The sequence below is a fragment of the Stegodyphus dumicola genome, chromosome 6 (genome assembly GCF_044657685.1).
Source record: "Stegodyphus dumicola isolate Sdum_Otavi_A_Nest chromosome 6, ASM4465768v1".
In the NCBI taxonomy this organism is placed as follows: Eukaryota; Metazoa; Arthropoda; class Arachnida; order Araneae; family Eresidae; genus Stegodyphus; species Stegodyphus dumicola.
The window spans coordinates 230159045-230173737 of NC_140773.1; the positions used below are offsets into that span (position 1 = coordinate 230159045).

The 14693-nt window shown below is 31.9% G+C and overlaps 1 protein-coding gene across 3 annotated transcripts in view; it reads right to left on the reverse strand.

Annotated features, from left to right (window-relative positions):
* Nucleotides 1–14693, reverse strand: part of HDAC4 (histone deacetylase 4) — a 406413-nt gene that overhangs the window by 332268 nt on the left and 59452 nt on the right. For all 3 annotated transcript variants that reach the window (XM_085819634.1, XM_085819632.1, XM_085819633.1), the window contains exon 2: nucleotides 9620–9750. The gene's annotated coding sequence lies outside the window, so the exon portion shown is untranslated. The remainder of the gene's footprint in view (nucleotides 1–9619; nucleotides 9751–14693) is intronic.

The window sequence follows — 14693 nt, forward strand, 5'->3', positions numbered from 1 at the left end:
GAGATAACATGGCCTGGTTAGCTACGAGTGACGTCACGAAAGGCGTCCGATCCTTCCGTGACTTTCTTTGCTTCAGATTTGAATGCGAGCGTTTCGTTCGATGTTTAGAGTGTTTTGTTTTTAATAATGCATAATAATTAAATTTCCAGAGACTTGAAAACGTATATAAAAGGTCGTATATTCATTTGCAATTAAGATTAATAACTTAATAAATATTATTTTTTAAGAAATATTCACGAAATTTTCTATGCCATGTTTTAGGTTATCTTGTGCATTGTTTTTTACACTGTCTTGTAATAATTTGTTAGGATACACTCAAAAAAGAAAGTTTTGAAATAAATAAATAAAAAGGCTGTTATTTATTAACATAAAAATGTCTTTACAGTTTGAGAAGGAGAGGAATGAAAGGAATGAAAAGATTTAGAAACATAAATAATTCACTAACAAAAGTAAATATAATTTAGCAAATTAAAAGACATAAAAAATAATTTTTCCTTAAAACTATAAATATTTCAGAGCTTTCAAACATTATGCAAATGTATTTTTAATTCATTTAAATTACTATCTAATAAAATGAACAGAAAAGCCACAGAAAAAATTTAAATCTCAAAACTTTGTAAATTAAATAAATTACCATTTTGCTGCAACATTAGAGAAAACGAATAATTTTCAAATATTTATATGTTATCTATAGCAATAATTATAAGAATATTTACATCATTTAATAATATTTACATTATTAGTTATACGTAGATGCATAATAAATAATATATTTACAAATAAAAGCCATCCATATAATGTTTCACAAAAGCGTAAAATCAATAAATTTGCCAACGAAAACCTCAAAACAACTATACATAGAACAAACCACCATTTCTGTCTAATTAGCAAATACTGTGCAAGTTGTACTAGTATACTGAAGCAATAATTAATCGCAATTGATAATTCATTTTGAAAAATTATGAAGTATTATCAAATAATAAGGAAACAGCAAAAGGATTAATAAATTTAAATGTAAAAGATACATTATTGAAAATATATTTGAACTGCATCATATTTAGTATACTATTTTTAAAAAGTAAAACAATGTCATTTACATACTCATATCTTTTCATCACGTATTCTTGACTTTTTTAAGTTTCCTTTCATCGATTTTTGTATGCATATTATTTTGAAGAACTTTAGTATAATTGTTTAAACAAATATTTGAAATGGTGCTCATTATTTTTTTTAATCTGCTAGAAAAGGGAATTTCACACATTAAACAAGTTGCATGAACATCAAACATGTTAATGTTTTGTACATATATCTCGGTAAGTTTGACCAGTAAAGAATGCTGTTCAACTTCTTTACTGGTTCTTCTTTACTTTCAACTGGAACAACTTTATCTCCTAGATAAACTGCTATATCTATATGAAGCGATACAAAGATACTTTTCTCAATTTTAGGATATGTATGAAAACTGAGCAATAAAATATAAATACCAGCAGCAGATTTGTGTAAAATAATATTTGAAGTATCTGAAATATTTAATTTATTTGGTAATATAGAAGAAAAATCCTCAAATGATGTTATTTTGTCCTTTCTGAAAAATTCATTAAAAATATGCTTCTCCATCTTAGCTCTTTTTTCCTCCCTGCTCATCCTCTGAGGGGTTGGACTTTCAGATAAGTATTTTGGACAACCAGAAAAAATGCATGGGTAAGCATCATTATTTAATTTAGGATGCTCTCTACACATCTGAATAAAAGTACCTTCGTTTGTTGGTAAATAATCATAGCGAATAATATCATCTTTTCGAAATGTTTTTCACAGACAACGTTGCGATCACTTGAAATAAAATTTTTCCTTGGAATGTTTTTGATCCATAAATCCCATTTTACTGTATCTTTTGGAAATTTGAATACTGATACATATTCATTAGTGCCATCGTAATTGGATTTGCATGCTGGAACGCAACATCGTGCAGGCATGATGAAGACAGCTCTACGTAGACGTCGATCGTTATTCTTGTTAACAAATAAGTTAACTAGTAATGTCAATTTAAAAACGAAATATCCTTAACAACATTACTTAAATTTAGCAATAAAAAAGACACGAATAATAAAAATATACAGCACGCAATCAACGTAATAAGAAGTCTTCGCTTGCAGTGTCCACACAATGCAGTGCGAAGGGTGAAAGTTCAGACGCCTTACGTGACGTCAAATCACGTGATTCTGCAGCTGACCAGGCCATCTAATCTCGAAAGCCACGGGTGACACCCTCTGGAATTGGTCCTGGAGTCTCAGTTCTGAAACCTTGTAAGGGAGGTCTCGAACCCTCCAGAGCAGGAGCTGTACTCTGGTGTTTATGTGTCAAGCCAGACTGGAAGAGGAAAGATATTGGCTTGGTAGGCTGGTAGAGTTGTATCTATTACTTTTATCTATTAACCAAGTGTTGAGGAACCTAGTGAACTACTACGCGAATAATCGCTGAAGTTCAGGAATAGAAACGTAAAACTCAAGAAGGGTTAATTACCTTTTATCGCTCAAAATAAAGATTAACAGATGGCCCCTTTCTCCGGTCGTACAAGAAAGGCTCCACTTGGGCTTAAACTCAAAAATGTAAGAAATAAGAACTTAACTAATGGCTAACAAAAGAGATTTAGCCGAATCTAACACAATTTCTAAAGTAGTAAGCCCGTAGTATTAAATTAGCTAGCGAAGTTATCAAGGGCGCGTAATACAACCGAGCGGTAGTAACAGCTTACAGAGACGTAGCCTAGAGGCACACGCACGCTGTTCCAGAAATCTAATTCTCTCTGTCGAAGTTAGTTGCGGCGCTTATTTAGGCCACAGTAAAGTGCATGTAACCGTCTCTTTACACAATCTGGAACTGTGCTTGTGAATTATAACAAAGTTTCATAGGTAAAATATGTGGTGATTTTATGTATATATTAATGTAACTAAATCTGCAAACATAGTAGGTACTATCTACTAACAATGTAAGTAACAGCAGTTATTTGTATGCAGGTAGGATATGTTTATGTAATTGATATGTCAATGTATTTTGATTTGTATGGGGTAACAGCAATGTGTACTAAGGCACTTAGTCTCGTGGAATAATAGCTGCATGGTTCATAACACCATCGAGCATCTAGCTATACCCAGACCACATTGTGCAAAATTGACTTAGTTTCCAGAGACTCTCAGCAGCCCCCCTATCTTTTTTTTTTCGTAATTTTTTAAGCAATTTGTACATTTCTCTTCCCAAAAATTATGCTTTTAATTACCTTTTTAACTTCGATTTCACATTTAGTTTCTGTAGTGTGCACAAGATGGCGATTCCTTTAGTTATGACGTTACTTTTATGACCTTGCTCTTTTTTTTTTTTTTTTTTTTCTTTTTCATAGCTTTTCAGCTTCAGTGCTGTTTCGTCTATGGTGCAACAATAGGATATTAATGCTGTAAGGCTAATTAATTATAGCTACAGGACCAGCAGTTCTCTTTTTGCAATGTAACTGTAACTGTAATTGTCGAAGTCAGTGGAACACCCACACGCGATTCTAAAACCTCATTCTGGTAAAGAATTGTAAGCTGAAACTAAAAGAGATAGGAAAGGTGAATAAAACTAAAAATAACTGTTATAAACTTGGAATATATTTTACAAAGTTATTAGGTTTTTTTTAGAGCAGGAAACGTGAAAAATGTGCCCTGCCCTCCCCGTGTCTCGAACCTGGACCTCTCGAATACGCGCCGAGTGTGCTACTGTTACACCATAAAGGCATACTGGACGGGGGGAGGAGATACTTTATAAGCTTTCAATTTTGAGTCACTATTAGCGGTAACAGATGAATCTCATAGCCTCTGGTTAGTATTAATTTAAGATTAAAGTATATTTGTGTCTATTTGTTTGAAGACGTTAGTCATTCTAGCAGTGAAACTTAAAAATAATAAGTCATATAATATTTAGTCAAACTAATCCATATTATACCTACTCAAACTTGTAACTTGAGCAAGCTGTATTAAATTCAAGCCTAGATATGTGTTAGGATATAACTAAAATTTAAAAACGAAAACCCTAAAAGCTTTCACATTTTATATTACGCAGAAAGGAGCTTTAATGTTTTTGTGTGTTACTTTTATTTATTAACTATCACGTTCTTCGAACTACACATTCTTATTTATTTATTTATTTACCATCAGATGAGCAGCTGCACCGCCTTTAAACACATTCTTATTGAAACAATAACATTCAACTCAACAGCAATATCACAAAATAATTTAAATAGCATATCTTTAGAATTTCCGATAAGCAGTCTCGCGCGCTGGAGATAATTTTTTTTTTTCGTACAGTTTTGACATTGCTCGCTTTAATATCGTTCAGCTTGTCAATCAAAACTCATAAATGCTTTACAGTATATGAAATAGATAATAAAACAAATTCCAAATTCGGGCATCCAGATGCCCATATTCGAGTGGAGGACTGCATTATTCAGAATTGGATGCCTTTAGGTACTGTCGTTTTTTCAGAGTGCGAGAAACATACATACATTCATGCAGATTCTTCATTATTTAATTTCTTTAAATATAATACAGGGCTCTAATATTTGGCGGCAACAATTTGAAAATTGAAACGCCGTTTACAGTGAACCAACGCAAGATGCCAAAACGAAGTTACTAGCATTTCTGAGCAAATTGTCCCTTTGGATTGAAATTCCTGGTGAAATGGATGTAAAATTTAAACTGAATTAAGAAAATGTTAAGTGACTAAATTAAGGCAATTAATTTTTATATACCTCATCTTTGTGCTTTCATCTTCTGCTGCTCCTTAAAATTCTCTTAATATGTCCAACATATTCCTTTGAAGGAGCAGCCCATTTTTTTAATTACGTATGACCGAGAATATTGTGAGAGTTAAAAAATATTTTTGACTTTTTGTGAATTTGATAAAGTTTAAAGTTAGCTAGTTTAAAGCTTCAACAGCTTGCCAATATGAAAACAAACAAAAAAAATACAGAAAAGATTTTCATAACTAAACTGTTTACACGAAAATAAAAAGACCCATTTAAGTTACTTCTAATAAAAAAATCAAAACTAAAATGAACAAAATATTGCTGAACGCAGAACAGAAAAATCTCACGTCAAGCATTAAGCGAAGCACTTAAAAGTTGTTTCCATGCGATGACGTGAACATTGCGGAAAAACGAATTACAGGTACATTTTAAAAATCTGTTTCAGTAAAGAAAGCCCAAATACAAATATAAAATAAATTAAAATTACAAAAAAGGAAAAAGAAAGAAAATTTTTAAGTTTTACGAAATACGAAAGAAAAAAAACCTGAAAGCTTTCAGACTTTATATTAACGTCCGTTTATTTTAATGTTTTGTGGGTTACCTTGCTTAAAGGGAACACCAAACATTAAATTTAAAAAACTACATTATTTTACTCTACAGAACAACTTTATAAAAAATTCAATAAAAATGTATTACACATAAAAAATTACAATGAAATAAGTAATATCCCTTACTACAAATATTAATTATCCTAATAGGTAAATTAATTAACTTCCCGTTGCTTTCTCTCGACAAACGTTCACTATCCAAGAGAAACATTAAGTTTAAAAACTGCACAGAATTATCACCCTCATTTTTCCAAGTGGCAACAGTGCTCATATCAGCAGCAATGGCAACGGTGATATATCAGCTACAATGGCACGCAGCCATTCTTGCTCATATAATGAGAGAAAATTATCGATTTGATGCGATTTTGTCAAAAAAACATAAAATTAAAAAAAAAAAAAAAAAAAAATCTGAAATGTTTCAGATTTTAAATTACGTCCAAAGGGGCGTTTTTTAACATTTTGTGTGTTACCTTTCTTTATTAAATATCATGTTCCTCGCACTTAAACCATAAGATCCAGTGCAACAGCAATATCGCAAAATAGTTTTAAAACGAGCATATCTTTAGAATTTCCGATACAGAGACTCACGCGCTGGAGATAAAAATGTTTTTTCTGCACAACGTTGCCATTGCTCGCTTTGAAATCCTTGAGTTTGTTAATCAAAAATTCTTCAAAGTTTTAAAAAATAGGAAATCGATCATAAAACAAATTTCAAATTTCAAATTTGGTCTTCCACATGCTCATATTCGTTGGAGGATTACGTTATTCAAAATTCGATGACTCTATGTACCGTTGTTTTATCACAATACGAGAAATATACATACATTTATGCAGATTTTTCATTATTTAATTTCTTCAAATATAATGCAGGACTTTAACATTTTGTGGCAACAGTTTGAAAAGTGAACCGACATTTATGAATCCGACGCAAAATGCCAAAACGAAACTAATAGTCCTTCGGGATTCAAATCCCTTTGGACTAATAAATAGTAAATAATTCCGTACCGATTACGTATTGTATGAAATTAGAAACATCTTTTATTAATTTCAATAAAGCTTCACATATTCATTCATTCAGTCCCATATACAAAATTTCAACGTTCTACTGTTAATCGTTTTGGAGCTATGCGAGATACATACATACGCACGTACAGACGTCACGAAAAAAGGTCCCATCTGAATCAATTTTACAACCCGTTTGAGAAAAAATAGTCCTTTATTTTGTCGTACGTACGGATGCCACACAAAAAAATTGTCTGAATTGGTTCGAGAGCGGTCAAAATGGATATTTTCGTTGAAATAAGACATCCGAAATGCTTCACGATTGCAATATTTTTTTTACTTCGTAAAAGGAAGTAAAAATTGCTACTCGACCTTTTATATTTCAGTTTAATACATGAAAAATCATAAGAAATCCGTATCATTTCAGAATATCATTTTGTCGTAAGGTTAAATATCTGCACAAATAAACGTAGAATAAGGCATTTAAATACAGCCTTAAATATTCCAAATTCTATTAACTGAATGTTTAGAATAAACATCTTATTAAGTAATTATAAAAGTATTTCGCTTCTTCCTTTTGATCTCAATGAATGTTCAGCGTACCATCTTACTTTTAACATGAAACGGGAAAAAACATAAGAATTAAAATATTACTCTTCATGCAATTTATGTGTAACATAATCTTTCGTTTGTATTAAATATAAATGAAAGATATAATAAAATAAGATGACATGATATGAAGGATTTGGAGTGGTGGCGTAATAGATGCCTAGCGAAGAAACTTGGCATGGCAGATATGGCCGGATTCAAGATAATTTTGTTATTCAGGAAAGCAATTCGGGATTCGCAATATTTAGTTCCCATACGGATAGGCGTCTTATGCGCCCTACATTTTTGTTAGCTTATAAGGTACTTCTCCCGTCTTCTTAGCAGGCTTTCGTAGTGTAGCGGTCAGCACGCTGGGCGCGTAATCCAGAGGTCCGTGGTTCGATTCTCGGCGAAGGCGTTGCCCATTTTTCACATCTCCTGCTTCCAAAAAAATTCTTATGTCTCTACAAGCTCACCACATGTTTCAGTGAACAAAGAAGTAGTCGCAAAGCGTTTTGCCAGGAGGAAAGCGTAAGTAAGAGTGTCGGAGCAATTCAGAGGAAGAAGGGAAGGAGTCAAAAATTTTCAGTTCGAGTTAAAAAAATTTTGGTTTACAATTATTTAGTGATTGGGCAAGAGTCATCTGCATTAAGCGTTAGGTAGGATCACATGATTAATCTGAATGACGCAGGTTAGACTATTTCTAAGACAGAGACAGGAAGTCCCCAAATTAAATAAAAAATAAAAGATGCTATAGCCAATTAAAATTAGAAGTTTCCTTTTACATTTTTATCTTACATATATATTATCATAATAACTACTTTTTGCATGATATTATATACACATTTATAATCCCTTAACCCCTGGCATTCACAATCATCTACTAAGGAGTTTGAGATGCAGCTGAGTTTTACATCTCAATTTAATCGCTTCTGTAAACCGACATTCATGGTTATTTATCAGCAGTTACAGAAACGGTTCTATGTGCCGAACAGGTCCGCTATACGTGAAGTTCAGAATTTTCATTTCGATCCGAAGAAGAAAATATGGTTTGAGCAGCGTCGGCTGTGTAAGATGTCTCCGTTAATTCAGATAAACCCCAGTGTGAACGGTCCTTTAAAGACAAAATAGTAAGCTTAAGAAATGATCGATCTAAGTTCACGGAAAGCTGTAGCTCACATGAAGTCATATATTATACGGAAATTGTAGATACACGTTTTTTATTTAATTTTCGAGAAACGGAACATATTGCTGTGTGCTTACGGGCTCGTAATAGATTGAATGCGCACAGGACCGATGATAGCTTTCCAGAGAACTGGAATTTTCCACAGAAATACGGCCACAGTATCACAGAGTACAATCAGTAGCTACACTTCAAACTATTAAGAACGTTAAACACAATGCAATGTAAAGCCCATCTAAAAAGCAAAGCTCTCACTGATATCTCAATACTTGGAATTAACTCTGAACCAACAACTGAGAAACCGATGATCTCTCCGTTCTTTTATAGTTTTCCCCCGGCCGCCGAGAGATCTCTTGCAAATTCCATTTCTCGAAATTACTGGAATGCATGTACTGCTCACATTAAGAAAAATCGTGTTACAATAAAGATATTTATTGTAACTCAAATTATTAGGGAACTTGCGTGTCACGTGAAGTATGGAAGATTAATATTTTAAAATTTAATTCAGATGGAATTAAATTTAGAGTTTTATTTATTCCCCTTTAGTGAGTATAACTGATCGTACGCTGCGTGGTAGTGACACATACAAATTTTGGATATCTGTCTGTGGAATGTCATTCTATATAGATTGAATATGGTTAAAGTTATATCTAAGATCCGGCTACGGTTACAGCTGTATATACAGATCAATTTAAGTTATTCAGTTGCAACACTCATTACAGTTATATAGGGACCGGATAAAAACGTCGCCAAATGATCCCAACACGACTATTGGAGATTTCTCACCACATTTAGCGACAAAAATAAGTCGCCAAAGCAATCGCCAGCTTGACCCATTTAGCTAGATAGCCATTTATTCAATGTTAAATAGACTTGTACTCTTACTTTTCCGGGAAAGCATCGCGTCTTTAGATTTTCACGTAACATTATTTGAAAAAAAAAAAAAAAAAAAAAAAAAAAACTATTTCACATATAATTTTCTTAAAATTATTTACATATGTACGAAATTCGTAACAATATTGTAAGATTTATGCCTCCTAACTGGAAGGAAAAAAAATCAACGTATGGGATTGACAAAGTTCCGTGTAAAGCGCGAAACAAACAAGAAGGAAAAAAAAACTGGTATATATATCTTTAGGTTTTTAAGATTTTTTCACGCTAAACTTATTTCAAAATCACTGTATAAAATTCTTGTGTCATCACAACACATGAAAGATAAGATTACTACGTGCACATCTTCATTTTGCACAAGTAAAATAGGTAACAAATACGTAGCAATTTTGGTTGCTACAAATAATTATCAATCGTTTGCGTAGTAAGTTTTAAACAAGATAGAATATAAAACTTTTTCACAGTAAACACAGAACTTCTTCACACTTCAAGCAAAACTTTCGTTCAAAAATAATTCATAAATTTTTAAAATGGAATTTAAATGAGCAATTTTCCAAGACATGCACTCACCGGTAGTTTAGGTTGCTGAGACTTCAACAGCGTTATGTTATAAAATTGTCCTTTATCGGTACACGCTGTTCATAGCTCTTCTTTTGCACCAGATAGGAATATTTAGAACCATTCCCCACTTCAGTCGCAATCTGAAAAATAAGTGTACATAAAAGTTTTTAAAAATAGCTGAAAAATCCACATAATGTATTTCGCTTGGCATGAATGACTAATATTAAAAACATATTCATAAAATATGATTTCAAATAAAAATAGGCAATTTTTAAAACTTTAAAATTTTATATTACGATTTCTTTTCAGTTAATTCTGACACATTAAAAATAAATACAGCAAACTTATTGTGAGGCAACAGATGAGATTTCATTCTGTAACATAGAGCATAATAATGGGTATAAAACTCTTTTTTATTAATCACACTAATGGTTTCATACACAGCTGAAAAAACTATATACAGGGTGTTTCAGAACACCACGTACAAACTTAGAGGGAAGGTAGAAAACAATATCAATAAGAATCAGAATCGCATAGGAAAGCAATGTACCAAATGGAGTAGGTGGCGCTGTAAGCGAGCTGTCGACGTCAGCAAGCGCAGTTTTCTCACTGTAACCGCCTACGAAATGAGGTGAACATGCATCGGTTTACTAACGCCGAGTTAGCCGATATTCACTTCGTTTATGGCGTATGTAATGGAAATGGTGCACGGCTGTATCGAGAAAGATTTCCAACGAGGCGATAACCACATCACCGGCAGTTCCCTCGTCTGCAACAGAATCTGTGTAAACATGGATCCGTTAGATTTCCGATGCGGGTGCGACCAACACGAATAACCATTTTTGGCATTAGAATGTGCTTTACATGTCAAGACTTCAACCACTCTGCACGAGACTGCTCACACAAACAGTACCGTGCCTTCTGTGGGGAAAGTCATGATATTAAGAATTGCAGAGTAGAGATGCCAACTTGCATTAACTGCAAACTTTTCAATAATGTTAATGACAACGATTTCAATATAAATCATGCTGCATTCGCGTCGACCTGCCCGATGTACCGTCGTGAAATATAAAAGATCAAGAAAGAACGGACTACGGTACATCAAACTAAGGAAGCAAAAAGTAGCGAGTCAGCAAACCAATGACACCTCTCCCTTCAACCACACTAATAAACCGAAACAGTGCACCTAAAATCAAGATTCTCCAAATTAATTTGCAAAGAGCCCAAGCATCATCTGCGAAACGAGACAAATTTTAAGAGAAAGCTATGCCGGAAAAGTAAGAATACAGGGCCACGTGCATTTAACATTGAATAAATGGGTATCACGGTAATTTTTATTGAAACTGAATAAATGTAACTGACTACTATGTTGGTTGTAACCATAATTCCACACTCTTATTGCTTTCCAGAAGTTTCCAGAAGCAGAAAGTACGAGAACAATCTCGCGACCGTTTGAAAATTATAAAAGGCAGAGGAGAGAGCGTCTGAGTTCAGTTGTTTAGTTCCGGGAGAATCGGGTTTAGCTTTCTCTTTAAATGCACTCTGCATTACGTTCTGTTTAACGTTTTTAATAGTTTGAAGTATACCTAATACTGATTATTAATTACTGCGTGATATTGCGAATACTTGTACGAATATCTCTGAGGAAAAATTCCAGAGCTGATATATTTCTTTTGCTAAGAATAAAGTTTATTAATCTATTATCAAATTTTTGCATTTAATCTATTACAAACCCGTACGCATGCAGCACTCTAAATGAACGCAGGTGTAAATATATAATAACTGAAATTGTTTCAAAAGAATATAGTAAAATTATATTAAATTTAAATAATTTTCTTGTGCCATTGCTGCAAGGAATGAAATTTGAATTTAACAAACATTCTCTATTCGTAAAAAGCAAATTTAAAGTTAATTAAATTTTAAATGAAATTGTATTATTTTAGTATTTGTTTAGTATTATTTATGTATTTTTTATAAATAGTATCTAGCTTCTTTTTGATTTATTTGCATAATTCGTGTCGGGGAAGTTTTTTTTAGGCAAGAGTTTCTAAATTACTTTGGTTTTCTAAAACATTTGCTTTTCTACTCTTAATTGACTTTAATTATTCTAGTCTTTACTTGCTAATTTCCCTAAATTCCACTTGTTTAAATTTCTTTTTAGTAATTCACAACATTTCATTTTACTTTTGGTTTTGAATTTTCCTTTTACCCTTGCCTACATGGATGACGAAACACGAATTGAATAATTGAGAGTTAGGTTTGGAGGCAACTTCCCCTTGATAAGTTTGTCTCCTGCCTGCTCAACAATTACTCACTTATGCATTTTTATAAATTTTTAGGATTAAAACATTTATTGGAATTATATATTATACATTTATTATATATTCATAGATTTTGATACTTGCACTTGATTTATTTATGCTCTCAGAATTTAAATGATATTGTAGATTAGTTGGCAGCAATAATTAATCATTTATTTGTAATTCAATTTCATTTAAAATTTAATTAACTTTAATTTGCTTTGTACAAATAGAGAACGTTTAAGTTCTAACATATAATTTTAATTAAATTTAATATCAAAATAACAAAAAAAGTGTAAATTAACAGAGGCAGCCATTTTTCATAAATGAAAGTTCCGTCAATGTTCTAGCTGTTGCCATTACAATAATGAAATCTTAGCATCGGTTCCCTTCCAGCAATTTGCTGAGATGCTAGAAAAGCGTCGGAATAATTTGTTAACAATAATATTATGCTTTTAAACAGTAATTAAAAACTGCAAAAATAAAAATTATGCAATTCAGCATGATTCTTCCAGTTTTAGGTAAATATTAGAATAGTTTAAGCTATTTAATTTCGAAGATGAAATTTCTGAAAAGTAAATACTATATCTGCATACCGTTGAACATACTCTAAACAAGCAAAGAAAAAAAGACGACAATTCTAACTCCCGTTCTACTGGGCCCATAGATGAAATTTAATTTGCATTTTTCATATCTAGAAAGAACGGCTTTGATATATATATATTAAATTTATATGTATTTTGATACAAAATCGGAATCGTCTCGAACTATATACCGATTCTTTTCCATACTTCGATTCTACGACTCAAATTGTGTTCAAATATTAGAATTTGTAAAATGTGGTAAGAAACTTACCGAGAAATTTAAAAATTTATCTTGGCGCATTTTTTTTAATTATGAGACAAGAATAATTCATCTGGCGAATTCTTAGTTCATAGCAACTTATTTTCTTTTCCCTTTTTTTACAAGGTGTGTGCTGATAATTATTTTTGAAATAATTTTAACGAAGTACGTAAAGCATATTTGGCGTTAATTATCGCTTAAAACAAATATGCCAAATTTCAAAACGAGCCAATATATAAATTCCCGTATATCTTCAGAAATTTTGAATAAAACTCTCTAATGTTTCGGTATGACTATAAATACATCTACTTTAAGGCAACAATAAAACATTTATAATTCAAAAATGTTTCCGAAAAACTGATAAAAATTACTAAAAAATATATATTTTAAAAATGAAAAATCAGAAAATATCTGCGAATTTTATTCGTATTTAACCTAAATTTCGAGCTATGAATGAAAGAATCAAGTAAGTTCAATAAAAAGAAAGATATTACATATATACTAAAATTCAATTAACGCTGAGGAGTTATAATTTTAAGAGCTAGATTTTTAAAAACTACTCGTGCGATTTTTACAAAACGTGGCAGTTTGGCATAGTTTGAGTTATAAAACCGAAATACGGAAAAAAAAATCGTTACGTCGTTTCAGAAAAATTTCAATTTTGTGTCAATATACCAGTGTTTGAACAAAGCTATATATGAATCGAATCTACATCCTAAGTCGCGCTTTCGAGATATGTAAAAAGCAAGTTAAATTTCGTCAATCGGCTCAGTAGAACGGGATATACGAGTATATAACTGTCCTAATTTTTTTTGGTAAGGTGTACATGTATTATACTAATGAGACAGTTTACGGTGAAATTTATTACTGTATTATTATGATATCCTATTATGAAGATAAATAATGAGGCATTTTTACTTCTTTGTACGAAGTAAAAAGGAAGTATTGTAATCGCGAAAAGCTTCAGGCAGCATATTTCAACGAAAATATCCACTTTGACCGCTTCCGAGTGTAATTAATTTAACGATGTTTCTGCGTGATATCTGTACGTCAGGACAGAATAAAAGACTCTTTTCCTCAAAAAAAAAAAAAAAAACTAAAAAACTGCTTTAAAATGAATTCTGAAGAGAATTTTTCGTGGCGTCTGTACGAACGTATGAACGTTGTGCGTACGAACGTACGTACGTACGTATCTCGCATAACTCAAAAACGAGTAGCCTCACAACGTTGAAATTTTGTATATAGGACTACTATAACATGCAGATGTGCACCTCGTATTTTGGTTTCAATCGGCCGCGCCAAACGTATATAAATATATTTATATATATATATCCACTCTGTTACCCGGCTCAGTGATCTCAGTATCTTTACTCTTATATGTTTGTAAATTGTACATTTTTTGCTTTTAAAATGATTGAATTATGTTGTTATTATCTTCCGGTTAAGGTTTTTATGCCTTTCGTAAATCTGGAAGCAATATTGGTACAATTAAATCAACAATTTAAAAGCTATTTAAATGCAGTTAAGCCTTAAATTTTAAATAACATGGCGGACATATTTGTTTACATTTGAAACAGCTGAGTAGTGAATTTGTTGCCAATCTAGAGAAACGTAGCTTCGCAACAACAAGGATAAACGCCTTCATTTATTATTGCGATTTAAATCATGCTTATTCCTTTCTGGAATTTTTTCGAGGAAATGAGTGTTTAAGATTTACTTAATTTTTAATAATAAGTAATTTTAGTACAGATATTTTGAGTTTTTATAAACAACAAGGAGTTTTTATAAACAATAAGGATATTTTGAGTTTTATAACAACAAGGATAAACGCCTTCATTTATTATTGCGATTTAAATCATGCTTAATCCTTTCTGGAATTTTTTCGAGGAAATGAGTGTTTAAGATTTACTTAATTTTTAATAATAAGTAATTTTAGTACA